The sequence below is a fragment of the Giraffa tippelskirchi genome, chromosome 5 (assembly GCF_054371585.1).
Source record: "Giraffa tippelskirchi isolate mGirTip1 chromosome 5, T2T-mGirTip1v1.2.pri, whole genome shotgun sequence".
In the NCBI taxonomy this organism is placed as follows: Eukaryota; Metazoa; Chordata; class Mammalia; order Artiodactyla; family Giraffidae; genus Giraffa; species Giraffa tippelskirchi.
In genome coordinates, this window is record NC_137279.1 from 117,396,816 (window position 1) to 117,423,154 (window position 26,339).

General features: G+C 37.5%; 1 non-coding gene and 1 pseudogene across 1 annotated transcript; both read right to left on the reverse strand.

Annotated features, from left to right (window-relative positions):
• Positions 1-224: 224 nt before the first annotated feature.
• Positions 225-26,339, reverse strand: LOC145505261 (large ribosomal subunit protein eL43 pseudogene; annotated as a pseudogene).
• On the reverse strand, positions 15,183-15,254 carry TRNAG-CCC (transfer RNA glycine (anticodon CCC)). The gene has a single exon. It is a non-coding gene; the product is annotated as a tRNA-Gly (tRNA).

A 26,339-nucleotide genomic window follows, 5' to 3' on the forward strand; every position in this document is an offset into this window, starting at 1 on the left:
ATAAATCTATTATTTAAACTTTAAACCTTAAAGTTACACAGAATTAGTTAAATAGAAGTAAATTTGGGAGTTGCTTGAATTTTTTGGTTAGTTTATCTTTTCCTATAATTACCCAGTTTTTAGTGCTTTTTTATTTTAATTTTTAAGTGTTACAAATATTAATTTTTTGTTATTATAAATTAACCCATTATTATATGCTAGAAATGTTTCAAATGGTGGCACTTCTACTGGTCCTTCAATTTCTTCAGTCTTTTGATGGCAGACTATACTATGACAGCAGAAACAGTGTTGTAGGTCCAGGCACCACAAGCTGCCATTTTCATGAAGGAATCACAATGCCAGATGCCCACAGCTTGTCTCTTCATCATGGATTTCCCACAGAAGGAGCAAGTATATGCAGCATGCTGGCTGATTTCAATTTTATTCAGGATTTTCCTAAGGGAGGCACTGTAATGGGTACCATATTTATCGACAATTCTGACCTTCTTGTTGTGTTAATCATGTCTTCCCACAAATACTGAAGTTTTTAAAAGAAAGTGAAACACTTGGGCTCCCTAGGTGGCACTAGTGGTAAAGAACCCATCTGCCCATAAGGGATGCTGGTTGTATCCCTGGGTCAGGAAGATACCCCGGAGGAAGGCATGGGAACCCACTCATGCCTGGAGAACTCATGGACAGAGGAGCCTGGCTGACTATAGTCCATTGAGTTGCAGAAGAGTTGGACACAACTGAAGCAACTGAGCATACAGGCAAGCAGGAACCAACACTTAAAGAAATGGAAAATCCATTTTAAAGAAGTTTCCAAAATATAGACACTACTTTTTATGATCATTTTCTATTCTGTGCCATTAAAGTATAGAGAATAGATTCTCCATGTGAGTGACCCAGGGAAGACTGTGTTATTCTTGTGATAATGTTGCAGTGATGTTTGCAGTTATAGCGAGGTGAGAGGTATACTGATAAATTGAAACTCCCAATACTTTGGCCACCTGATGTGAAGAACTGACTCATTTGAAAAGACCCTGATGCTGAGAAAGATTGAAGGCAGGAGAAGAAGGGGAGGACGGAGAATGAGATGGTTGGATGGCATCACCGACTCAATGGACATGAGTTTGAGTAAACTCTGGGAGTTGGTGATGGGCAGGGAGGTCTGGCATGCTGCAGTCCAAGGGGTCACAAAGAGGCAGACACGACTGAGTGACTGAACTGAACTGAACTGAATACTAAGTGGATGGTCTGATATATTGGTATTGTTGATATCTTTGATTTGATCCCAAAGGGAAGGGAACTTATAGATCCAGAAATTTTGGTGAACTTTTGTGTTTATGTTTATAGTTTTAATTTTTGACCCATTAACTTTAACTTACATGTACTAGAAATATTTATTTTTCCCTAACTTTTAAAATTAAATCAGAGATTAAAGAGTTAATATAATTGAAAAACCATGTCAAGGGAAAAAGAAAAAGACTACAATTTCTACAATGTGATTAGGAGAATGCTTAGACTTCTAGGCACTGGAAAAATGACGGAAACACAGATTTAAACTGAAATGAATATATTTACACTTGCCATAGTCTTACTGTCAATGAAGGAACATTATTTTCCTTATTTTATAAATGGGATGGTTCTATAAATAACTTTTAGAACATGTAGCTTTGATGTTTCAGGCAAGAAATATAATGGAATTTAAACCTCAAATAGTTGAAAGACATATTTTTCAGACACAAAGTTCAACTTTTAAAACTATTGCAGAGACTTACATTACAGAATATTCATTATTTTATATCTACTTAGAAACTCAGTCTAAACTTGCATTTAGATAACTGAGGCTCATAATGATCTTAAAATAATATAACAAGTATTTAGCATTTAACACTATACAGCATCCATATCTTTTTCACCTGTACTGATGTCTATGGCTTTGTTTTGTTTGGGGGCAGTTCAATTCCATTGGTATTTTATAAGTATTAAGCTATCACTTCTAACTTAGATACAGTTATGTGAGAAAGTATGTGCTTGGCCTCATGGAAAGAAAGTGAAAGTGAAGTCACTTAGTCATGTCTGACTCTTTGCGACCCCATGGACTGTAGCCTACCAGGCTTCTCCGTCCATGGGATTTTCCAGGCAAGAATACTGGAGTGGGTTGCCATTTCCTTCTCCAGGAGATCTTCTCAACCAAGAGATTGAACCCGGGTCTCTCGCATTGTAGGCAGATGCTTTACCATCTGAGCCACCAGGGAAGACCAAAGTTTCGCATAAATAAACCAACTGGACAGCAATGAAAGATAAAGTTGACAACAAAATAATAAATGATATTTATTGAAATATTTATATTGTTCAAATATGAAATGCTTTATAAGGCCTATACATTAAAGTATTCAAAAACTATAATGGATTTTCAGTTCAAACAGGCCTTGTATTCACTCTCTTATGTACCTCAGCCCAAGCTGTATTTTTTTGGACAGGTCACATATTTTTCACACTTAACACACTGTATAATACTTGTTAAGCAATCAATAAATGCCCAAAGTTGTATTACTATTGTCTCTTTTAGGATAGTTTTGTTAATGTTAGTATTTATAATAGTATCACTTTCTGTGTTGATATGCTAATCTATTCAGGAGTTGAATGAGTTAAAGGAGGCAATGATGTATGAAGGTTTTTCTTGGCAATGGTGGTTATACATTTCTTGTAGGACAGGTGAGATTTGTGTAAGCAGATAGGTAGATGAACTTTATTAACCAGCTAATCATTTTGTGAGCACATCCTACATGCCAGGCATTATGTTAATTCCTGAGGAAATCCCAGTACAATGATGCATGATCATTTTGTTATCAAGAAATTTATAATCTGGGGATAGAATGAATAAATAAAATAGGAATTTAAATGCACAGTCAGTTACTAGAGGAGCACAGATACAGTGTGTCACTATACAGATGGCTGGTCAGGGAATAAAGAAGCAAGAAGGATAGATGAGTTTACACTCAGGAAGAGAAGACAATCATATGATGAACAAATGAAGTCCAGGAATCCAAAATAACTGGAATTAAGGCAGGAGATGCGTTTCAGAAGGAATTTGGTTTGATAGATGTAGTTTCTGTGAGATCTGAAATATGAGGGAGAAGAGAGTTTAGACATTGGGGTGGCAGTGGGACTAAAGTAAACAAAAATTTAAAAAATATATCTGAGCATTAAACTATAAACATCTACAGTTTTAAAAAGTCTTATCAAATTAATCCTCAAAGAGAAAGAAAAGCCTATTTTGTAGCTCCCTAGTTTTACAAATCCCTTCAAGAGAAGACATCTGGAAATTATATCCATCTAAGGAGCTGGATTTTTCAGCAACATTGGCCTATGTTAAAGCATCAATAAGTATTTTCTTAAATCAACCTTCTCCTGGCCATCGTTCTACAGTCTGAATGCATTTTAGTAAATTAATCACTTAGCCAATAATCTCTCTGAAATGTAAAGTGGAACATTCTTATGTTCAGTATTTCAAAAATAGGAGTTGGTTGTTTTGCTTCATGCATATCAATACAGTTTGAACCTTTCAGCCTTGTGTCCCATGTGGAACAAGTTAACATTCTTCCTCTTTCACTTTGCATCCTCATGTGTCAAAAGGAGTTTAAAAAATAAATCTCTCATCACCATCATTAAACCGCTGTGAACATCAGCAGGGACTAAAATTATCATAGACAATCTAAGGGCAGAAAAGTTTAGGGGACGCATTTTTCTGAAAGAATTTAGAACACAAATATCAATCAAGATCACATACTTTCCAGCATCTACATTACCAGGATATAACTTTATCATTAAGTCAATTATATGACCTGAATAAATATAGCTTTGAAAGTGTAGGAAGAGTTTTCAGTTTTCTTAAAGCAATTAACATTCTAACTCACAAGTTTCAGTAATTTGACTTGTAGGAAAACAGGAAAAGTAGGACCTTTGGTAATGCATGAAGAATTCCCTCCTTTACTGATGTTTTTATTCATTACAATCTCTCTCCACACTGAGATACGAACAGATTTTTACATGCTTCTTACCTCATAAAGTGATTTTATTTCTGAAGCAATTGTATCCTGCTAACAAAAGTCCCATTTTAGTGGCTCATAGGAAACCATGGGCTATTCCCTGATGGACAGGAAAAGGCATAGTGAGGAGGGCTATGATGATAAAATTAAGGGGCATGTGGCAAAAATTTTACTTGGTTAAGGAGATGTATGATCTTATAAAAATTCCAAACGAAAAACATACAAAATACAGAAAAGAAGCTATATAAAATTCTTTATTTTGTGAAATTCAGTACATACTGGAAAATTTTATTGTAACATTGCATTTTGTTTAATATTCTTCAAGATACTAGTACCAAAAATTATTTCATATGAACATCTGCCATCAATATTTTTTTTCTATCATTACCACGATTAATTTTGACAGCTTGTAGCTGTCATAAAATACTTTATTTGAATTCAAATGCAGAAATATATATTACTTCATAGAGAAATCATTCCAGCTCTAAAACAATAAGTTGTCCCAACACATTTTAGACTAAAGAACAGTAGAAGGAAAATAGATGCTTTTTTCATGTATATAAAACTATGCTCTAAAACACATGAATGACTTAATGTTCCTACCACGCAATATCCTTTCTAGTTTACTTTGTTTATGGGACTTGTGCATTAGTCTTCTAAATTTGTTTTCTGTGTTTTTCAAAAAATACATATACTTGAAATGTGCAAATACATATAATTCCAAGTTAATTTCATGTTTTTACCTTTTCACAAGAAGGAGTTAAAGTATGAGTTAGACTATCAGCTTACATACTGAAATGAATTGTGAGTTAAGATAGTATTATTTCTGCTCATATGCAGTGTTGTTAGCATTCTGATCTGTAGAAGCAGGTTGTCAGCTGCTCAGACAGATTCTTGGGGAGACAGCAGGAGGTAGGTCCTGGACTCAAGTTTAATAGCTCACCTAGGAATAATCAGGTTGATCTGTAATCCAGAAGGGTATTTGAATATTAAGATTAATTTTATTAGATATGCTTCTTTCCATAGTTTCAAATTGGATGACATCTGCTTCAACATTTAGTGGCTTAAGAATCCAATTAGTAAGTCACCGGATTCAGGGAGCATGATATTGAAACTGGTTGATTCTGTGAAATTTTCTGTCTATGCCATATTAGATCCTTCTATATAGTCTCTAATATATTAGAAAATAAGTGACCGGGACACTCGTGTCACTGTAGAGAATATTTATTTCCCCTGTACCATTGTGTATGCATGTTCACAAATTATTTGATTAAACCTTTATAATGCCCTTCATCTGTCAGTAAGATAAAATGTTCCTATCAAAGAGGAGTCTTTTCCTTTACCCTACTCAGTACTCTGGCACTTACACATAAAAAAACCTGAAGTGCAATTCGACCTCCAATGTCCAGGAAAAGAGGAGTGTGTACAATATTGATAACTTGCAGCTAATCTGTGGTAGCTTTGTGCTACCAAAGAGTTTACCAGCTCTTGACCAAGATAGGAATGACATGTTATATTAGTGATTTATTTTGTGTTCTTTAAACTCCTAAAACTCCTCTGGAGGCATTAGAACTTTCTTTTATAGAAATGTGTAGACTGATAGTGCGTAACTGATTCAACAGGTCACACAATTTGGTTTTGCTCTGTGACCAATGGAGCATTAGAACAAAAACAAAACAAACAATCCTCAGTAAAATTTAGCCTCAGCTTCCCTGAGGGCAAGTTATTCATTAGTTCTGGCTAATGGAATAAATGGATATAATCTATTCATTTCTAATGTGATTTAAAATTTTTTCAATATTGTCTTTTTAAAAGGAAAGCAGATACATTCCTAATGAATTTTGTTAACAAATTTGATGCTTTTGTGTGATTTGAAAGTGAATTCCTTTAATTTCTGGATTATGAGTAAAAGATCTCTTATAAATTTGACACAACACAGTATGACTGGAGGTTAAGGATAATATCTGGAAGTTGAACTGAAACATGGTAGAAAAATCAGGCAAATAAAAATATGTCAGAAATAAGCAATGGAAAAGGTATATAAACTGGATGGAAATTAAATACTATTGATGGAATAGAGAATGGGTTTCTGTTTAGTTCCTTTGGATGAATGTTGATATATTTTGTCCTACTATAGTCAGATACTTAGATTACTTTTCCACAAAAGAAAATCAGCTGTTGAAACCATATTCCAGAGTAGCTTGAACCTGCTTGAAATTGGGTTACATAGTGTTAAAGGTTTAAAGCATATGGAGAAAACTTAGAGACTCTTCTGTTTTCAGACCTTCCCGCTCAAAAGGAAAATGATTAATAACTTCTGTCTTTTGCTTTGATTGTTGCATGTTTCAATGTTAGAGGGCATCCCTGGTAGCTCAGACTGCAAAGCATCTGCCTCTAAGGCAGGAAGCCTGTGTTCATCCCTGGGTCAGTAAGATCTCCTGGAGAAGGGAATGGCTACCCACTCCAGTAGTGTTGCCTGGGAAATCCCATGGACAGAGGAGCCTGGCAGGCTACAGTTCATGGGATTTCAGAGTCAGACTCGACTGAACAACTAACACTTCACTTCAATGTTAGAGAAATTTCAAGACAAGATCTTGAGGTGTCATATCATTTCTCCATATGAAGTTGAGAAAATCTGCTTATGGTATTGATTCTAGAATGATATCTGAATTACATACTTGAGAGTTAGGCATATTGTTCTAAATATAATTTGACATTTAAAATGGAGCTGACTACAGAAAAAGCTAGGATTTATATTTCATTTTAAAAATCATTAGTGAACAAATGTTGTCAGGACAACTATAGACTCAAAACTGATATCTTGATTCCAATAATACCTGGTTGCAAGATGTCAATAACATCCCCAAAGATAATAGAGTGAATACATATTTAATTTTATCAAAATGTTAAGTGTCAAAGAATGTTCAAACTACAGCACAATTGCACACATCTTATGCACTAGCAAAGTAATGCTCAAAATTCTCCAAGCCAGGCTTCAACAGAATATGAACAGTGAAATTTCAGATGTTCAAGCTGGATTTAGAAAGGGCAGAGGAACCAGAGATCAAATTGCCAACATCCGCTGGATCATCAAAAAAGCAAGAGTGTTCCAGAAAAACATCTATTTCTGCTATATTGACTACGCCAAAGCTGTTGACTATTTGGATCACAACAAACTGTGGAAAATTCTTCAAGAGATGAGAATACCAGACCACCTGACCTGCCTCCTGAGAAATCTGTATGCAGGTCAGGAAGCAACAGTTAGAACTGGACATGGAACAACAGACTGGTTCAAAATAGGAAAAGGAGTACTTCAAGGCTGTATATTGTCACCCTGCTTGTTTAACTTATATGCAGAGTACATCATGCGAAATGCCGGGCTGGATAAAGCACAAGCTGGATTCAAGATTGCCGGGAGAAATATCAATAACCTCAGATATGCAGATGACACCACCCTTATGGCAGAAAGCGAAGAACTAAAGAGCCTCTTGATGAAAGTGAAAGAGGAGAGTGAAATAGTTGGCTTAAAACTCAACATTCAGAAAACTATGATCATGGCATACAGTCCCATCACTGCATGGCAAATAGTTGGGGAAACAATGGAAACAGTGAGAAACTTTATTTTTGGAGGCTCCAAAATCACTGCAGATGGTGACTGCAGCCATGATATTAAAAGACACATGCTCCTTGGAAGAAAAGTGAAAGTGAAAGTGAAGTCGTGCCCGACTCTTTGCGACCCCATGGACAGTAGCCTGCTCCACCGTCCATGGGATTTTCTAGGCAAGAGTACTGGAGTGGGTTGCCATTTCCTTCTCCAGGGAATCTTCCCAACCCAGGAATTGAATGCAGCTCTCCCGCATTGTAGACAAATGCTTTACCGTCTGAGCCACCAGGGAAATCTCGTTGGAAGAAAAGCTACGACCAACCTAGACAGTATATTAAAAAGTAGAGACATTCCTTTGCCAACATAAGTCTGTCTAGTCAAAGCTATGGTTTTTCCAGTAGTCATGTATGGATGTGAGAGTTGGAATATAAAGAAAGCTGAGCACCGAAGAATTGATGCTTTTGAACTGTGGTGTTGGAGAAGACTCTTAAGAGTCCCTTGGACTGCAAGGAGATCCGACCCGTCCATCCTAAAGGAAATCAGTCCCCAATATTCATTGTGTGGACTGATGCTGAAGCTGAAACTCCAATACTTTGGCCACCTGATGCTAAGAAATGAGTCATTGGAAAAGACCCTGATGCTGAGGAAGATTGAAGGCAGGAGGAGCAGGGGATGACAGAAGATGAGTTGGTTGGATGGCATCACTGACTCGATGGACATGAGTTTGAGTAGACTCTGGGTGTTGTTGATGGACAGGGAGGCCTGGCATGCTGCTCCATGGGATTGCAAACATGACGGAGCAACTGAACTGAACTGAAAATGTTAAGTGTAGAATTTATTGCTGATTGCTAAAACAACCATGAATATAATTAAGACCAAGTCTCTAAAATAAAAAACCTCAGTTTCTCATTAATTATCTAGATATTTAAGTCTCAGTTAATTTAGAAGCCTTTAAGTTTATGTGCCAAATATAAATGATGTAAAATGGAAGTTACTCAGTCATGTCCAACTCTTGGGACCCCGTAGACTGTAGCCCACCAGGCTCCTCTGTCAATGGAATTTTCCAGGCGAGAATCCTGGAGTGGGTTGCCATTTCCTACTACAGAAATGATACAATGTTGTGTATAAAATGCTTTGGCTGCATTGTTTGGTAAACGGATGGTTTCCCATTAAATCTTTAACCTAGGGGCCACTCCAGAAGCCCGTGTTGCTGCCCTGGGCTTTTGGACTTCTGGAAAGTATTCGACTTCCTGCCCAGGCATTCAAAGTTCCCTGTTTCTGACCTTTGGGAGATTCTGCTCCTGCATAGCACTTGTGACAGAGCCTGAATCAACACACCTGGCTGGATCCCCTGGGGGAGACACTGTTGCACTGTGACTCTAACTGAGGCATCGAATTGGGGCTGGTTTGATAGATAATGTGAGCCCGACTCCCAGTTTGGGGCAAAGGGCCCCTGGCACCCAGGTGTTTCTCATTCCAAGACTCCTTTGCTGGCCTATAGAACTACCGACTTCTCTCTCGATCCGCCTTCTTCCAGGAAAAGTGGTTAGGGTATCCGTGCTTTGACCCTGATTGTGACTTCCTCTGAGTCTCCCCTTCCTCAGTACACCCTAGCCCAATCTCTCCCTGCCCTTCCGTCCAGACCCACACTTTCTCTCCAGCCCTCATACATGAGCTACAGCGTGCATTCAGTGTGTTCAAAAACAAAAACATTTTTTAAAACTTTTGGAACTATTTTGAATTGCATATCATGATTTTGCTAGTATATCTTTGTGATTTTAAAACATTGTAAATCGTATACTTTGAGAGCACAGAGAAGAGGCACCTAATTTTGGGAGAGTTGGTGCCTGGTTTGAATGACAAGCATTGGTTAATAAACAGAATGCAAAGCCATTCTAGAAAGAAAGTGTATCCAGCACAAAGACAGGAGACAAGAGAGTTTCCTATATTTAGGAAATTGCAATATTTGGCACATAGAAAATGCCTGGTAAATATTTGCTGCTATTATGGTTTTATTTTTATTAAAACTATTTTATTACTACTGCTAGAGAGAGCACATAGGAGACAGAGAACTTAGAGTTCTAGCTAGAGCAATAGTTGAAGAGTAAATAACAGACTTTAAGAATATCACACATTTCTATGCAGATTTTGTACAAGAGCTAAAAGGAAATGCATAGAGTAGTGAACTGACCACACTTACATTGTAGAAGATTGTGGTGGACTAGACAAAAATATACTAGAACTGATTTTTAAAAGTTTTATTGTAGCAATCTAAGAAAGAGACAATAATTCTGACAGCAATAGAGAAGATTGGGAGAAGGTATCTGTATTTTAGAAGATAAATTAGTGAAAGGTATTGACTTTTTTGTGAGAGATAACAGATGGTAAGGTAGAGGAAAGAATTAAGAATGAGTTTCAATATTCAGGCTTGTGTAAATGGGTACTTGATTCTGTTACTATTAGTTATGGGTGCAGCCCAAGAAATATCATGGTTAGGGGAGAAGATGTACATTTTTGTTTTGCTTATGCTTATTTTTAGGTGCCCAAGTGATCTCTAAGGGAAGATATCACATTTGTGGATATAAGTACAAATCTGGGGAGTCTTCAAATATAGAAAACTTGTAAAGCCATGGATTTGACAGCATCTGTGTAAAGAATGCAGAGAGAAAAGTAGCAAGACTGAGAGTTGACTCCCTCCTGGAAACCAATGTTTATTTATCATCAAATCAATATTGAAACCACACAACACACACACACACAGACCCCATAGCTGAAAAATAGTAAAGGAAATGGGCTAGACAGAATACTTCCTTAAAGCTGACATAGAACATTTTGAGGAATAATAGGTGAGCATTTTCAAATACTAAAAATACGAGATAAGGACTAGAAAGTGTGCGCTGGAAATAGCAAAGAGAAGAAACTGTATTTTCCTTGGAAATGTCTGATTGAAAGGTAGTATTGGAGTCTAGGTGTTGAAAGAACGGTTAGTGATGGAGGTTTGTGAATTCTTGATATGTAAGACTGGTTTTTATGGTTTGCAACATGTGGCTTGGCTGAGATTAGGTGAAAAAATAATAAAAACAGGCATTAGTTTGATCAAGACGTTCTTAATCCTAAAGAATGGGATTGTAGCATCTGGAGGGAAAGAAGCCTTTTTGTGTTGAAAAGATAGGGATAGTTATTTGAAATCCATCTGTCAAGAAAAGGCACATTGGCGCTGAGGCTGCCTTATATGCTAACAGAGGGTCTGTTGGCATACTGTTCATAATTATCACTGTGGGAGTTGATGAAAGGATATAGATTGAAATAAAGAGATGGAGAAGATGAAAAGTAGGAATAAGGCAGACCAAGGCCAGAACTCTGGAAAACCAATATTTAAGGGGCGCACACAGAAAAAAAAAAATTTCCACGTTCTCTCATTGTGACCCTCACATTGAATAAGCCAACTCAGACTTATGGTTTCCAGTGAAAAGGCCAGAAAATCACAACTAATTTGCAGTTTTTATTGTCTGGAGGGGTGGGAAGGAAGGGGAGGACATGCTTTATGTGAGCACATGGATGATGGGTCTTCTGAGCATCCTCAACGTGAAAGAAGCATGGTGGGAATCTGATGATTCAGCTACGGAGGGAAGTGACTGATCCCAGTGATCCATCTCTGTAATCACACTCTTGGAAATCCTGTCAATGAGATTTAACCAAATGTAATCCCTACATTGGTCTTCCCAGGGGGCTCAGTGGTAAAGAAGTCACATGCCAATGCAGGAGACATGAGTTTGATTCCTGGGTTGGGAAAATCCCCTGGGGGAGGAAAAGCAACCCACTCCAATATCTTTGCCTAGGAAATCCCAAGGACAGAGGAACCTGGCAGGCTACAGTCCATGGGGTCTCCAAAGAGTTGGACATGACTTAGCAACTAAACAATAAGAAAAGCGGGGGGTGGGGGGGGTGGCGGGGGGCAGGGAAAGACCCAGGGAAGAAAACTGAGGAGAAATGTTCATAGAGACAGGGAGGAAACCAGGAGAAAATAACATGCAGAAGGTTAGAGGTCACCTTGGGTGTGATTTGATACTGGTTTAGAATAGCATTTTCCATGTAACTTAATCCATATTAAATTAATTCCCTCCTTCTCCACTTTTCAAATGGAATGCTTTCTCCAGCCAAGATAGCTCTTTGCTGACCCCTTCTGATATTCATCTGCTACAACTCCTGCAATTTACTATTGTGAACTTAGCTCAACATGAAAAAGTCAGAACCTGACAGTTTATACTGATTTTTACCATTATGGGCCTGATACTGATATTCTATCTTCTAACTCATGTAACACTGTTCATGAATCTCAGTCACCTGTTTGTACTGTGCTTAGTCGCTCAGTCATGTCCTACTCTTTGTGACCCCATGGACTGTAGCCCGCCAAGCTCCTCTGTCCATGAGGATTCTCCAGGCAAGAGTTTTGGGGTGAATTGCCATGTCCTCCTCTAAGGGACTTTCCGACCCAGGGATTGAACCCAGGTCTCCCACATTGCAGGCAGATTCTTTACCATCTGAGCCACCAAGGAGCCCATGGTTGTGTGAATTCCTGCTATTTTAGATTAAAAATGAGCAGAACTTGAAATAGAAGAAATGGTTGTGCTAATTCCTTTTATTTCAAGTTCTGCTTATTTTAAATTTCTCATAGTATCTCCCACCAGGTTAACATCAGTGAAGCCTTGAGTGACACGAACGTAGCAATTAGGATATTAGATTTCCAGGGGATCCAAAATTAATCTTATATAGGCATGTATCTTTGTACTTGGAGAGAACTCTAGATGTCTGAGTGCCCACTGAAGTTCATCTACTCTAAAATTAACTTCTCATTTGTCTAATTCATAAAAATGTGATTACACCTTCAATCTATATTTAGCAATTTAAAACCTGAGTAATCTAATGTTAGTTACCCTTGTTGCATACTTACAAATGAAGATTTGGACAGTGATTCCATTTTTAATCATCAGTTTTTAATGCTAGCGCTTTAGTTATATAGGACCTCAATCATAGTTAATATATTTCTCTTTGTGAAGACTGACTTCCTTTTTTTCCATCTTTATTGAGATAAACTTAAAAAATAACATTGTATGAGTTTACAGTGTGTGGATGATTTGACATACTTATATATTTTGAAGTGATTATCACAATAAGGTTAGTTAACACATCAGTCACATCAAAGGTAACCTCATATAGTTACCTTTTATGTATAGTGAGAATATCTGAGATTTGTTCTCTTAACAAATTTTATGTATACAACACAACATTGTAAACTGCAGCCATCATGTTGTGCATTAGATCCTTGGAATTTATTCATCTTATAACAGAAAGTTTATACCATTTGACCAACAACTTCCCATTTCCCTTACCTATGCCCAGCCCCAGGCAACCACCAATCTATTATGTTTCTGTATTTTTTAAAAAATTTTCACATGTAAGTGAGAGTATGCAGTACTTGTTTTTCTCTGACTTATTTCATTTTTAGTGTAGTATCTTTAAGTTTCATCCACATCACAAATGACAGGATTTTCCTCTTTTATGGCTACATAATATTACATTACATGTATCTATAATTATGCACAAACATTTCTTTATCCATTTATCTATCAACAGATGCTTAGGTTGTTTCCACGTCTTGGCTATTGTGAATAACACTGCAATGAACATGGGTATGCAGATATCTTTTCAAGATAGTAATTTCATTTCCTTCAGATATATTCCCAGAAGTAGTATTGCTGGATCCCACTGTAGCTCTATTTTTTTATTTTTGAGGAACATCTGTGCTGTTTTCCATGGAAGCTGAATCAATTTACATTCTTACCAACAATGCACAAGGTTCCCTTTCCACCATATTATTGCCCTCATTTATTGCCTCTTCTCTTTGATAATAGCCATCTTAACAAGTGTGCAGTAGTTCTCATTATGATTTTGATTTGTATTTCCCTGCTGTGACTTGTGATGTTGAGCATATATTGGTGCATTTTGGGCATTTGTGTGTCTTTTTTGAAACAATGTTTATTCAGGTTCTGTGCCCATTTTTAAATCAGATTATTTAGTCTTTGTTATTGAAGTGTATGAGTTCCTCATATATTTTCGATATTATCTGATAGATGGTTTGAAGTATTTTTCCCATTCCATAGGTTACCTTTTCATCTCATTGATTTTTTTCCTGTGCAGAAGTGTATTAGTTTGATGTAGTCCCACTTTTTTGTTTTTGCTTTTGTTTCTTGTATACTTCGCGTCACTTCCAAGAACTCTTCACCAAGACCAATGTCATGAATCTTCCCCCCATTTTTTAATAGGAATTTTATGATTTCAGGTCTTACATTTCAGCCTTTAATTCCTTTATAGTTAATTTTTATGAGTGGTATGAGATAGGAGTCCAGTTAATTTTTTTATGTGTGAATATCCAATTTTACTAGCATCATTTATTGAAGAGACTATCTTTACTCCACTGATTATTTTTGGCTTCTTTGTCAAATAGTAGTTAACTGTATATGCATAGATTTATTTCTGGGCTCTTGATTCTGTTCTGTTTGTATATATGTCTGTTTTTATGCCAATATCATATTGTTTTGAATACTATAACTTTGTAGTATACTTTGAAATCAAGAAGTGTGATACTTCTAGCTTAATTCTTTTTTCCCAAAATGCTTTAGATGAGGTCTTTTTTGGTTCCATACAAATTTTAGGATTTTTTCCCCTTTTACTGTGAAAAAAAAAAGCATTAGAATTGATAGACATGATCTTGGATCTATAGTTTGCTTTGGGTAATATGGTCATTTTAAAAATATTAATTCTTCCAATCCATAACATGGATATCTTTCCATTTGTTTGTGCCTTCTTCAATTTCTCTCATAATGTCCTAGAGTTTTCAGTGTGCAGATTTTCATTTATTCTCCCGTTAAATTTACCACGACAGCTAAAAATGCTGCAAAGTGAGGGTTTGACACATTACATATAAAATGGAAGATATAGATTATTTTATGACCTGGAGGATTGTACAATGTGTTACTCTTAGAGTTCACAGTGGCTTCTTGATACAAGGGAAATAGAGCAGGGCATTTGTAAGGGGCTCCTCTGCCATCTTTTCAAGTATCCAAGTGCTAACTAACCTTTTAGTTTATATAATCCTATTATTACAGCACGAGTAGAAACAAATGTACATACTCTGAAAGGAATGGAATTGTTGAAAACATGGACAAATTAATAGTAAGATTTTCAAGTTGGATAAACTAACAATTTATGAGTATATATGATAAAAATTATACTTAAATATTAGTAGGTCAGAAATGGCATTAAAATCCATCTTGATACATTTGAGGAAGTATGTTTTTAAAAATTTTTAAGTTCACATTTTAAAGTCATCTGAACAAGTGTTATACAATAAAGAGAGTGATTAATGCTAAGACATATTGTGCAATAATTGGCTCCTCACTGCTTGATGTGATTTCTTTAAAAAAATTTTTTTTTTTTAAATTTATTTGGCTGCTTGGGTCTTAGTTGTGGCATGTGGGATCTAGTTCCCTGACCAGGGATTGAACCCAGGCCCCCTGCATTGGGAGCACAAAGTCTTACCACTGGACCACCAGGGAAGTCCCTTGATGTAGTATCAAATTATTTTTTGGAGGTAGGAAGATGGAGGGAGAGACTTATGGATATATGCTCACACATCATTTGTAGTTTCTCCTCTCTTTAAATTTAAGTATTCAATTTTGTGTTTAATGCAGAAAGAGTGTACTATCTTGTGTATTGCAACATTTTCTAGCAATATGCCTACGGCTTTCTGAGTATTCACAGTAAGTATGGTAATATAAACATACAGGAGAGGGAACAATCTTTACTGACAAACAGATTTATTCTTACTTTTGAGGATGACATTTGAAAACAGAATTTCTGGGAACATTCCACAAAGTTTGTTTAAACAAACTAACAATAAAGTAAAATAAAAGTACCCAATACTTATTTTATGAAAAAGAGTTTTATGTCTATTCTTATTCATCTGTGGAATAAAAGGCTGCACAAAATGTTGCTTAATGTCAGTAGTCTGTGGGTGGACATTACTGTGTGTTTTACTTCTTATTATTTTGATTTCTTATTTAAGTGTTATTTCAAAAAACAAACAAGATCTGGGTTTTCAAATACAATTTGTACTACTAATAGTAATCATGACAAGGATGAAAATAAAAACAATGATAACTTTGTCACTTAATGGGCATTTAGTATGTAACAGACATTGCACAACTATAATTTATGATACCTTTTAAAATAAGAAAAAAATGTTTTCTAGATCTGTGTGGTTTAAAAAATAAGTCTAACAATAGAAACAAGTAGTGATAACCTTATGAATTTTTATTGTTATGCATTTGAATCCTTACAATATAGTCACCATGTTCTACTACTTTCCCAAGTTACAGTTACAGTATTATTTTTCCTCAGCATCTCAATCTGAGTAAGTAATAAAATACATATTTTTACTACCTGTGGAAACAAAATAGGAACTTTGCCTATTTTCCCCAGGAATTTCAGAGGTTGTCCTTAATTTCCCATGGTCAGAAAATGAAATTTTCTTTTATCTAAAGGTATATGTTTATAAAACCAAATTTTTTATGTTCTTCCTGATCTTTTTTATCAAATGATCACAAAGTTAATAAAGAGCTTTCCAATTTTTAGTAATAATTATTGCTAATACTTAGTATTAATATTTGGGAGAAGGCAATGGCAACCCACTCCAGTACTCTTGCCTGGAAAATCCCATAGACGGAGGAGCCTGGTAGGCTGCAGTCCATGGGGTCGCTAAGAGTCGGACACGACTGAAGCAACTTAGTAGCAGCAGCAGTACTAATATCTAGGATTAACTTTGCTTAATCACTGTAGTTATTTTACACAAACTCATATATTCAACTATGTATTAGTACAAGAACTCTGTGAATTCTCAATTTCACAGATACAGAATATGAGGCTTATAAAGTTTAAATACTTTGGTTGTCATTGAAGAGCTAGTAGGCAGATAATGTGAATACTTTGGCTCCAGAGAGTGTGTACTTTATAGACTGTTATGGGGAAATGGGAACAAATCTGAACATAAAATTATGATCGTCTTATGTTCCTAAGCCTTCTACTACCCACCTCCCAAAAATGAGGGTAGGAGAGCTGCTATTATTGTTATAAATATTGACATTTGTTTACTGAGGTTATAAAAATAGTGTAAAGTAACTGTCACTTGTAAATATCCACTGATAGATAACTTTCATTCTCATTTCAGCATTAAACTTTTAACTGGAAACAAGGGTGTTAATTGTTTTCTATTTTAAATTAAAATGTTGTCTAGTTTCATCTGAACCCTAAAAAATATTTTGACAGATCTAGTATTTTACCAGACATTCAATTAAGGATTGACTATTGCTCTTGAAACATTATTATTCACTTAAAAAAAAAATCACAGCAGTGTGTTTCTTACAGAAGAAAATAACCTCTTCAGCTAACTAGAAGGACAAAAACCTAATGGAAAGAAGGCACTAAACTGTGTGCCTTATTTCCACCTCTCAGCTCTATACAGACATTTTTATCCTTCTTTTAAGTTATCAGAACTAGCAGAACAGATTTTTTAATAGTCTATCTCCAGCTGTCTCCTTGTTTGGGTCCCTGGATGATTTCTCTATGTGAAATGTCTTTCATCTTTTTTCAGGTGAAAGGTTTATTTGTAGATTTTCTACAAATGAAACCAACTAAAATCTCCGAAGCTCAAAAATGAAGCTTAGAATCTTTCTGAAGGAGGCTGACTCAACATAGCTGCTCAGCTGCAGAACACTCACTGAGGCTCTGCCACCCACCACTCAGACAGGGGGAAGGTGCCAATTAAAAGGATGCCAAGTGGATAGACACATAAAGCAATGAGGTACCTCTTTCCTTTACTTTGCCAAATAGATACAACCTAGCCAACTGAAGCATTTGAGGTGAAACTACAACACTTCTTCATGGGTTCTCAGGAGACATTGGCCCAGAACTAAGCGCATGTGATCAACTTTGCCTTTCATTCCCTAGATTCTTCTTATTTCTCCTTTTCTGAATTAGCATATATCTCTGTTCCCATAAGACTTCTTCCAGATTACCAATGAATCCGTCATTTCCCAGTTCCTTTCTCATTACAAACTGTAATCAATAAAAAGATGATATATTCATTCATTCATATTAGGATGAAAATTATGCACAAGGTTTAGTCTCTTTCATGGTAAGTTGTCATTTTCTATGGGATAATATTTAGGTTAAAGTAAAGCATACTCAGTTCAGTTCAGTTCAGTTCAGTCACTCAGTTGTGTCCGACTCTTTGCGATCCCATGAATTGCAGCACGCCAGGCCTCCCTGTCTATCAACAACTCCCGGAGTTTAGCCAAACTAGTGTCCATCAAGTCGGTGATGCCATCCAGCCATCTCATCCTCTGTTATCCCCTTCTCCTCCTGCCCCCAATCCTTCCCAGCATCAGGGTCTTTTCCAATGAATCAACCCTTCGCATGAGGTGGCCAAAGTACTGGAGTTTCAGCTTCAACATCAGTCCTTCCAATGAACACCCAGGACTGATCTCCTTTAGGATGGACTGGTTGGATCTCCTTGCAGTCCAAGGGACTCTCAAGAGTATTCTCCAACACCACAGTTCAAAAGCATCAATTCTTCAGTGCTCAGCTTTCTTTTATAGTCCAACTCTCACATCCATACATGACTACTGGAAAAACCATAGCCTTGACTAGACGGACCTTTGTTGGCAAAGTAATGTCTCTGCTTTTTAATATGCTATCTAGGTTGGTCATAACTTTCCTTCCAAGGAGTAAGCGTCTTTTAATTTCATGGCTGCAATCACCGTCTGCAGTGATTTTGGAGTCCAAAAAAATAAAGTCTGACACTGTTTCCACTGTTTCCCCATCTATTTGCCATGTAGTGATGGGACCAGATGCCATGATCTTAGTTTTCTGAATGTTGAGCTTTAAGCCAACTTTTTCACTTTCCTCTTTCACCAAGAGGCTTTTTATTTCCTCTTCACTTTCTGCCATAAGGGTGGTGTCATCTGCATATCTGAGGTTATTGATATTTCCCCCAGCAATCTTGATTCCAGCTTCTGCTTCCTCCAGCCCAGTGTTTCTCATGATGTACTCTGCAGAGAAGTTACATAAGCATGGTGGAAATATACAGCCTTGACATACTCCTTTTCCTATTTGGAACCAGTCTGTTTTTCCATGTCCAGTTCTAACTGTTGCTTCCTGACCTGCATACAGGTTTCTCAAGAGGCAGGTCAGATGGTCTGGTATTCCCATCTCTTTTAGAATTTTCCACAGTTTATTGTGATCCACACAGTCAAAGGCTTTGGCGTAGTCAATAAAGCAGAAATAGATGTTTTTCTGGAATTCTCTTGCTTTTTTGATGATCCAGCAGATGTTGGCATACTAATAATGGATTATTCTGCTACATCAACGAAGTTGAAAAATATTTTGGAAACATTGTAAATTCCCCAACATTTAAAATTATTAATTTATTATATACATAAATTGCATACACACATACCTAATGCTAAGTAGTTGTGTGTGTGTGCATGTGTGCATGTGTATACAGTAGTGATGCTAATAGTGGTATGCAAAATGAGCATTTGGCACTTATTTCAGTAAAAGCAATTCTTAACATTCTGATGAGGAAACACTAGGTGGTGTCTGCTTTAGTTACAGTTTCTCTCTATATTAATTTTCACTGACTTACATTTCGGTCATTTCGATGACATATCAGACATCCTAAATGACCTTCTCACTGAAAGCAACTAAAACTGCTCAATAAAATATTTTTAAAATATTTCAAAATGGAAAGCTGATCTGGTAAGAAAATATGAAATTCTAGGAGGATAAAAACAAAGAGAGCAGGAATCCTGGTACTCGAGCAGGAGGCGAGAATGTTCTGAAGGCTTTGGCCTGAGGTACTGCCAAATGGTTGAGCAGCAATTACACAGGGTCAGGTGATTGAAAGGACTCATAATACTCCATGGGCTATATACTCACTAAGGTAAAATATACGGTACAGCAGGAGAAAGAAAAGCACAGGCAAACATCAGACAGGTCCAAGACTTATATATACAGCTCCCAGAGTCCCTTATTAGTTACACAATTCACAGTTTGTCATCAGATTGTTAATCACTACATGATGGGGAGAGAGACTGTACCTAGGTCTTCACTTCACTTCAGTTCAGTCACTCAGTCATGTCCTACTCTTTGTGATCCCATGGACTGCAGCACACCAGGCCTCCCTGTCCATTGCCAACTCCAGGAATTTACTCAAACTCATGTCCATTGAATTAGTGATGCCATCCAACCATCTCATCCTCTGTCGTCCCCTTGGTCTTAGGGGCATCTTTATCTCATTGAAGGAGGAGGCCTTTTTATATTCCTCTGTTAGTGTAGCAAAAACTCCCCTGTATTACTGTGCTTAATAGTGGAATGCAAGAGAACAGAAATGAACTGCAAACAATCAATCTGTTCATTTTTCTATAAACACCCCTGATAAGCTGGTCCAACTTGCCTTCTGGTTTGTCTCAAATCCTAGCACAAGACTCCACTAATCCTTATTCAGTACAAATTAGTCAAGTTTTGACCAAGAGACACACCAAGGCTCCAGGCATTCCTGGAAGTAAACTTGAGTTTGCTACAGATTGGCTGAGATCAATTCTATACTTATAGTAGGAGTTGTGATTTTTGAGAACTATGGGAATTAAGGGACAGGAGGTTAAGTCTTGGGCCAGGCAGACTTGTGGGGAATCTAATAGGAAACAATTTACATTTAGCTGGAACCTACATGTTACATTCTCTTCTTAAATATGAAGTAGAAGTACACTGGACATACATAATGGAGGAACAAAAAATGTGTCTTAACTGGCCCATGGAGGAAGGGGGAAAGTCTTCGCTGGTGATTCATAACTTTATGACTCTCATTTGAATTTATGGTTGAAACCTGGTGAAACACAAATTTACTTCTGGAGGAACAGAAATAATTCTTTATTAAAGATTCATTCCTTTCTACAGCAATCAAAATGTAAATCTCACAGTCCCATGAGCTCTAAAATCACAAAGCACACAAGGAAGCAAAAAACCATGAGAGTCAGCCAGCAGAAATAGAAGGCAGCAAATACACACAAAATTAAGATATTGCAGTTTATTGGACATAAGACATTAAATAAGTATGTTTACTGTGTTTGAAGAAATAAAGTAGTTGTTTTAAAGAGAAATATGAGAAATAAAATGCCATGAAAAAGTGTCCACGTATGGGGAAGCTGGGAGGGCAGCAGGTGGCCTGGACCCGCTTCCCTGAGTATAACTCTACCCTCTGACCCCCACAAAGGCTGAACCTAGGGCCTCTGAGCCCCAGCACAGGATGCATTTCCTTGCAGAGATCCTCTGCACATAGTAGAAGAACATGTAGAGTGTCTAGAGGCAAAAAGAAGATAGAGAAAAGTGAAAAATAAACTAAGGGACTTGGAAAATTTTAAATCCTCAACACATATGAAATTTTTGAAGAAAAAAGCTAGAGGATGGAGGAATTCTCTGTTTACAGGGGAAATGACAGAATAATCCAGAACTGATGAGAAAATGTTTAATATTTGAGCATCCCAAAGAATTTCAAGCAGAATAAACACAGCAAATGTCATTTATAAAAATGTAGATAGCCAAAGTATATAGATACTTGCTATCTTATCAAAACACTTTCTACTAAACATACAGGTTATATATGTTAATATATATATATCGCAAAGAGTTGGACACAACTGAGCGACTGAACTGAACTGGTGTGTATATATATATATATATATATACATGGATTTTTCAGGTGATAGAAACTGCAAAATGGATTACTATTTAATTAGTCTTCACTGACCATTTTCAATTTTTAGAATCTTTGCTTCCTATGCAATAATCACTTGTGAACAAAAACTAATATCCAGAGTTTGTTGAAGTAAAACTATTTTCATTGCTTACTTATCAATATTTCACTTCTCAGTAGCAGGGTGAAAGACTCTTATTTTCACAGAGCTGGAGGAGGCAATGTATTTTTTTAAACTCACACAGAAGTGGAAATGACTTGTCATTTATCTTTCCCTCAGAACAGGTTTTATTTGGAGAAGAAAGCAAGATTTCCCTAAATGCCTTAAAAGAGCTGACCAAAGTCAGCTAAGGGTTGAGAGTAGGGTGCACTAGAAGAGAAAGGAAGGGATATTAAATGGAAACAATTTTGCCCAGGAGACAAAATCCTTTCAAAGGTTGGCCTGGGGATTACTAGATCTGCAGTCTTTAAAACATGATTGTCAGTTCAGTTCAGTCGCTCAGTCGTGTCCGACTCTTTGCGACCCCATGAATTGCAGCACGCTAGGCCTCCCTGTCCATCACCAACTCCCGGAGTCCACCCAAACCCATGTCCATCAAGTCGGTGATGCCATCCAACCATCTCATCCTCTGTCGTCCCCTTCTCCTCCCGCCCCCAATCCTACCAAGCATTAGGGTCTTTTCCAATGAGTCAACCCTTCACATGAGGTGCCCAAAGTATTGGAGTTTCAGCTTCAACATCAGACCTTCCAATGAACACCCAGGATTGATCTCCTTTAGGATGGATTGATTGGATCTCCTTGCAGTCCAAGGGACACTCAAGAGTCTTCTCCAACACCACAGTTCAAAAGCATCAATTCTTCGGCGCTCAGCTTTCTTCACCGTCCAACTCTCACATCCATACATGACCACTGGAAAAACCATAGCCTTGACTAGACAGACTTTTGTTGGCAAAGTAATGTCTCTGCTTTTAAATATGCTATCTAGGTTCGCCATAACCTTCCTTCCAAGGAGTAAGCGTCTTTTAATTTCATGGCTGCAATCACCATCAGCAGTGATTTTGGAGCCCCAAAAAATAAAGTCTGACACTGTTTCCACTGTTTCCCCATCTATTTCCCATGAAGTGATGGGACCAGATGCCATGATCTTAGTTTTCTGAACGTTGAGCTTTAAGCCAACTTTTTCACTCTCCTCTTTCACCTTCATCAAGAGGCTCTTTAGTTCTTCTTCACTTTCTGCCATAAGGGTGGTGTCATCCGCATATCTGAGGTTATTGATATTCCTCCCAGCAATCTTGATTCCAGCTTGTGTTTCTTCCAGCCCAGCGTTTCTCATTATGTACTCTGCATATAAGTTAAATAAGCAGGGTGACAATATACAGCCTTGATGTACTCCTTTTCCTATTTGGAACCAGTCTGTTGTTCCATGTCTAGTTCTAACTGTTGCTTCCTGACCTGCATACAGGTTTCTCAAGAGACAGGTCAGATGGTCTGGTATTCCCATCTCTTTCAGAATTTTCCATAGTTTATTGTGATCCACACAGTCAAAGGCTTTGGCATAGTCAATAAAGCAGAAATAGATATTTTTCTGGAACTCGCTTGCATTTTCGATGATCCAGCGGATATTGGCAATTTGATCTCTGGTTCCTCTGCCTTTTCTAAAACCAGCTTGAACATCTGGAAGTTCACGGTTCACGTATTGCTGAAGCCTGGCTTGGAGAATTTTGAGCATTACTTTACTAGCATGTGAGATGAGTGCAATTGTGTGGTAGTTTGAGCATTCTTTGACATTGCCTTTCTTTGGGATTGGAACGAAGACTGAGCTTTTCCAGTCCTGTGGCCACTGCTGAGTTTTCCAAACTTGCTGGCATATCGAGTGCAGCACTTTCACAGCATCACCTTTGAGGATTTGAACATGATAGTCACTGAGGTTCAAAGCTGAGCTTTCTAGGTTCTTAAGAATAAAGCTTGTGACGCTATCCTAATAATCTTTGCATTGGTCAAATGATAGAATGCCTAATGTTAATGCCTCAATTTAGAAAAAGCTAATATTTCCAATCAGTGCTTTATTTCTTAGCAGATAGTGTCACATAAGGACCAGGAATATAAATGATTGGTTTTGCATATTACATTTTTGCTCTTCAAACCACAGTATTGCCCATAGTACTATCACCACTTATTATTAATTTACTTTTCAAAAAGACAAAGGTCCTGTGTATACTAAACACAAAGCTAAAGTGACAGAGTCCTTTTTTCAACCCAAATAAATATATCACTGTCATTTAGCAATCCTCAGTGTTCAGTTGAATTTTTTTCCAGCACTACTAGGATGTTAAGAGAGGGTGAAAATAGAGACAGCTTATTGATGTCCTGTGCATACATCTAAAAGCTACTTTAATGTTGCACATAAAAGGTCAAGCATAAAATTATTTGCTTGGAGCAGCTGTCCTCAGAGATTTGAATTAACATAGACGGAGACTACCACAAGAAAAAAAGTTTAATTTTATCTTAATTGGATTAAGCTGGGTCCCATCCATACTGAGAAGATGAGGTTACAAAAGACTAGAAACTGCCAGGTTGACAGAAAGGGATTAATTCATGGGCTAGAGTCAGGTTGTTGACTAATAACATATTGATCGTATCTATAAGATATGCACAGTGTCTGTCAGGAAGAGAGACACTTTGTAATTGAAGATCCTAGCCTATCTGACATGATCAAAGTTAGATTAATATTAGTTAAGAGCTGCAAGTGAGCTGCGTATTGCCTTAGCAACCGGAGACATTTTCTACATGTGTCTGGGACTGACCATCATGAATAGTAGCAGTACTTGTTGGTTAGAGGGAAGTGACTGATTTGTGTGGCTGCTTCCCCCACTCCTTTCTGTCTTCAGTGTGTTCCAGGAGACATATTGAACTACCACGGTTTAATCCCAGTGGAGCCTGCAGGTGGTATTGTCCTTGCATTGAGGAGTTATTAAATTCTTAAGGTCACCATAGAAAAGGTTCCATTAAATTGAGTTAATAAAAACATTGGGCAAAGGTTTGCAAAGAGCACAGATGTCAAAGCTTTGGGAACTGGAATGTCTCTTATGATATTAGGCTAAAAGAATAATTTAAATGACACTATCATATAAAGAAGATAAAAATTCTGTATTCAATAAATATGAAATTTTCCTACCTAATACATGTGTGTATATGTGAATACTTGTATAAGACACTCATTTCTTTGAACATTTTGTCTGCCATTTCCTGTATGCATTTCTTTCTTTCCTTTTTTCAGTTGAGACCAACCTCAATTGTTTAAAAACGGAAACACCTGGGAAATAGCACTTGAGCATAAATCCCAGTGAATTGCTGGGAATTTTTGTATGTGTGAAAACTGATTTTTAAGAAAAAAACAGATGAAGTGTGACACTTGATTTAGGGTGACTCTAATACTCGCCTGAATGGAGGAAGTGGGTTAGAAAAAGTCTTTAGCATTTAGTTCGAATGATGCAGCTGAGATTCTCTATTTATACAGTCTGTAAACAAAACTGCACTCGTAGCACAATGTGTGTGGAAGTCCAACTATTCCTTATGCATCCCACTTACCTGTGGATTTACAATAGCCTGCTTCCACTGGAAGAGGAAACAGTGTATATTAGCATGGAAGCATTGTGATAAACATTCTAAGAACTGAGGGAATCACTGTTCCATCTGTCCAATTACTAAACTTTAATATTCTGTTTTCAGGGAAAATTATAAGAGAAATCTCATGGAGAGCACATGACTTTTTAGAACGAATCTGACAAAGGATGAGATGGTTGGATGGCATCACCGACTCAATGGACATGAGTTTGAGTAAGCTCTGGGAGTTGGTGATGGACAGGGAAGCCTGGGGTACTGCAGCCCATGGGGTCACAAAGAGTTGGACACGACTGTGCGACTGAACTGAACTGACTGCTCTTTAATGATTGAAGCTGATTTTGGCTTCAGTATCCGACACTGAATTAAATCTTGGAAATAGAGTTTTTGGGTGAAGCAGAAAAGAATAGCTTGGTTGCTTTGCCGGGCAAAGGGGGCCACAACGGGCTAGTGCCCTCAAAATTGTGTGTCCCAACATGGAGAGGTAGTGAGAAGTTTTATATTAATGGTTCAAAGAAGGCATGATCAGCTCCTGGACTTTTTTCTAACTGGTTGGTGGTGAGGTAAGTGGTAGTTAGCATTGTCAACTTTCTGGTTCCAGCTGGTCTGGTATCTCCATGGCTGGTGGGCAGCGTATCATCTAAACCATTAACTTCTCTCACCTGGTGGGAGCTTTAGTATCTGCAAAACAGCTCAAAGATAGAGTTCCCTTAATGGGAAACCAGGACCTTGCCCTAGGCTACACTATTGTTTCTCTAGACTCTCATTCTGTCCTCTCTCATCCCCTCCCTTCCCTAATTAACAACTGCTTGAACCTGCTGGTTGGAACTTATAGGAGGTCAAGGAGGCTGAAAGAAGCTTGTTTTCTATAATCAAAGAAATGAGGATCACAGGAAGGTTTTTATGCTCAGGAGCCCCACAGGTTTAGCTCTGTATCAATGATCTACTCTAAAAATATATCCCTCCCTCCCTCCCTCCTTCCTTCCTGGGCGTCTTTGCAGAGAGCCACCTACCAGTGGTGGTGGGGTGTTGGTGAAGGTTCACCTGCTGGCTCCCAGCGTGAATAAGGCCGTGGACTCCAGCGCTGGAGCAGGTGGCTCCTCCTCCACTGCTCAGCGTGAGGTGTTGCCCAGCGTCCACTCTCTCCACCCTGGCCCAACAGCAGCGACCTGGAGGTGGTTCCAGGTAAGTCCAGGCCTCTGCTCCCAT